Raw genomic sequence first — 3,801 nt, forward strand, 5'->3', positions numbered from 1 at the left:
AATTCTCCAGCATTATCAAAGTGAATAGCCTTTATAGGTTAATCTGGGAATTGTGCCCTTAATCGAATTATTTGGGCTAATAGCTTTGCAAACGCCAGGTTGCGAGATGATAGTAGGCACACATGAGACCATCTTTAAGATGCATCTATTAGGATTATAAAATATCTAAACAGTCCACTTGGTAGGTGAATAGGTCCACATATATCCCCATATATACGTTTTAAAAAGGCAGGGGATTCAATGCCAACCTTCATTGGTGATGGTCTAGTGATCATTTTGCCTTGATAACAAGCACCACAAGAAAATTCATTATTTTTAAGAATCTTCAGGTTCGTTAATAGATGCCCACTCGAATTTTCAGTAATTCATCTCATCATTATTGATCAAGGATGGCCCAAACGGCCATGCCAAAGCACAAAAATATTTGAATCAGTAAACTTCTGGTTTACGATAGAGTGTGCTTCAACTATACTAATCTTTGAATAGTATAAGCCATAAGTTAAAGTTGGTAACTTTTCTACAATATATTTCTAGCCAGAGACACTTTTTGTAATACAAAGATATTCCATATTCATTTCATCTATCGTCACAACATGATACCCATTTCGGCGGATATCTATAAAACTCAACAAGTTTCTTTGGGACTTAGAGGAGAATAATACATTGTCTATAATACGTTTTGTTCCCTTAGACAGAAATATAGTGGCTCTTCCGGAACCTTCAATCAAACTTATATTACCAGAAATTGTTGAAATATTTGTTTTTTCCTTATGCAAATAAGAAAAGTATTTATGATCTTTGAATATGGCATGAGTTGTTCCACAATCAATTACACAAATATCTTCATGATTGGTCTTTGATCCAAACATAATTTGAGGATTATCCATATTCTCTGATACTTTTAAAGTATTTGTTCGAGATGGCCGAGTCTCGTGCTGATAACGTATTATGAAATAAAGACTGTAAAGTAAAGACAAGTATAGAGAGAAACTGATATATTATTCAAACTTCAAAACTTATGTACATAATGAACTGAAATCTCCTCTATTTATAGAAGAAAGGAAGCTGTTGTGTAAGCTGCTTCTGCAAGCTGCTGTGTAAGTTGCTACTGTACCAGATATAGATAATCTTCTACCGGAGTGATATTTATCCATAACGGAGTACCAAAAGGATAAGCTCATTATACGAGAAATAGATAATCTTCTAACGGGGGTGATATTTATCCATAACGGGATACCGAAAGGATAAGTTTTTTCAGGAGGCTTATTTCCAATAGAGTACTAAATAGATAAACATATTTACGGCGGAGTCTCATATAGATAAGCTTCTTCAACAAATTTATTTACAACGGAGTACTAAATGAACATCCATAATATAATATATTTATAACAAATATGTATTATTGCCTACACGTGTATCTGTGTTTATTCGACAAAGGCAAGCTTTCACTAGGAACTTTCATTCAATTATCTCTCGTTCATTGGGAATTATAGTGGATATTGTTACGTATAATTATTATTATGCTCTTAAATAAGAAATTAAACAAGTTAGCTTCTCCATTTCATTCTCATAATAATTACAGAGGTTATCCCATTTGCTAATTTTTACCAAGTGATTTTCGTTACTTAAAAAAAATACAATATCTTCAAATAATAAGCAGAAAAAGTCGAAATGAGTTTTTCCTAAGAAAAGGGTATTTTTAATTATTCTTTTATTTGAGCACAACTTATGATAATGAAGAGCAAAATAAATTATTTTTGCCTAAATATCCATAATAAAAAAGTCTTTGTGATTGTTCCGAAAGAAATGAAATCCTTAGACTGACATAGTACCACAAAGCAGGGGTTAACATAAATGACTCTATGGAAGTCCTCTCCCACTTGAAAGCTAAATAAGGAGGAAAAGTGCCACGCTTAGTTGATTTTCAAAGCGATCAACATTAAATTCCCTCTTCTAGTTTTAACATGAATTCATTAAAATTATTAGAGTAATTTAGCCACTAGTGAGATTTAATTTCCGTAATAGCCAAAATCTATGATTTTTCCCATAATCACCACCGGCGTAATTATAGTGTTAGACTTTTTCAATAATATAAAAAAAGTTCTATATTATTTCTAAACGACCATAAAAATTTAAAAACTAGAATTGTGGGATTCATCGTTCAGAATCCCTTTTAAAAAATTGACGTATGCCACTAATTGCGGCGAGCACACGGTATTCATCGTTCAGAATCCCTGGTGTTCACCCGTGGCTGCGTCAGTTGAAAGGGGAAGCAAGAGCTCTTTATATAGTGCTTCAGCCGCTCGCTTGTTTTCTTAAATTCCGGTGCGGGACTCTTTTCACCGCACTTCACAAATAATTCCAATAAATGGACTTCTTTTGGGTCGAGTCCAATACATTAGGGCCCATGAACATGACCTCTACTCTTTGCTTATGCGATTCAAAATTATTCATACCTGAATTGAGAACATATTGTCTTCGATGATTAAGCGGGGAGAAGAAGTTATTCCAGCTGGCCGATGCGAGAGAGAGGAAGGCTCGGGATCTGAACCAAGTGAGGTGCATCAAAGACGAGGACGGTAGAGTTTTGATGAGGAAGTACCAGATTAAGCGGAGATGGCAGATCTAGTTTCATAAACTTCTGAATGAAGAAGGGGGTCGGGATATTGTGCTAGGTGAATTGGGGCAGTCCGAGAGTCACCGTGACTTTAGGTATTGTAGGCGCATCAAGGTTGAGGAGGTCGTGGAGGCTATGCGTAAGATGAGGAGGGGCAGAGCTACCGGGCTAGAAGAAATTTCGGTAGTATTTTGGAGGTGTGTGGGTAGAGCAGGCTTGGAGTGACTGACTGGGCTATTTAAGGTTATTTTCAGAATGAAAAGGATGCCGAAGGAGTGGAGGTGGAGCACGGTGGTCCTGTTGTACAAGAACAAAGGTGATATACAGAACTGTAAAAACTATAGGGGTATCAAATTATTGAGTCATACCATAAAAGTTTGGGAGAGGGTGGTAGAAGTGAGGGTGAGGAGGACGATGTCTATTTTAAATAACCAGTTCAGGTTCATGCCGGGGCATTCTACCACGAAAGCTATCCACCTTATTAGGAGGTTGGTAGAACAGTACAGGGATAGGAAGAATGACCTGCACATGGTGTTTATTGATCTGGAGAAAGTGTATGGCAAGGTTCCTAGAGAGGTTATATGGAGATGCGTGGAGGCAAAAGGTGTGCCGGTTGCTTACATTAGAGTGATTAAGGACATGTATGATAGAGCTAAGACTCGGGTTAGGGTAGTGGGAGGCGATTCAGAGCATTTTTCGGTTGTTATGGGGTTACACCAAGGGTCGGCGCTAAGCCCATTCCTATTTGCCCTGGTAATGGATGCATTGATATACCATATCCAAGGGGAGGTGCCATGATGTATGTTATTTGCTGACGACATAGTTTTGATTGATGAGACGCGAGGCGACGTCAACGAGAGGCTGGAGGTTTGGAGACAGGCCCTCGAGTCTAAGGGTTTCAAGTTGAGCAGGGCTAAGACGGAATACCTAGAGTGCAAGTTCAGCGTCGAGCCGACGGAAGAGGGAGTGGACATGAGGCTTGAATCACAAGTCATCCCCAAGAGGGGCAGTTTCAAGTACCTTGGGTCAGTGATACATGAGGATGGTGAGATTAACGAGGATGTCACACACCATATAAGGGTGGGGTGGATGAAGTAGAGGTTAGCGTCTAGAGTCCTGTGTGACAAAAAAATGTCACTGATACGCAAAGGTAAGTTCTATAGAGCGGTGGTTAGACCAGCCAT

Source organism: Nicotiana tabacum, chromosome 2, assembly GCF_000715075.1.
Source record: "Nicotiana tabacum cultivar K326 chromosome 2, ASM71507v2, whole genome shotgun sequence".
In the NCBI taxonomy this organism is placed as follows: Eukaryota; Viridiplantae; Streptophyta; class Magnoliopsida; order Solanales; family Solanaceae; genus Nicotiana; species Nicotiana tabacum.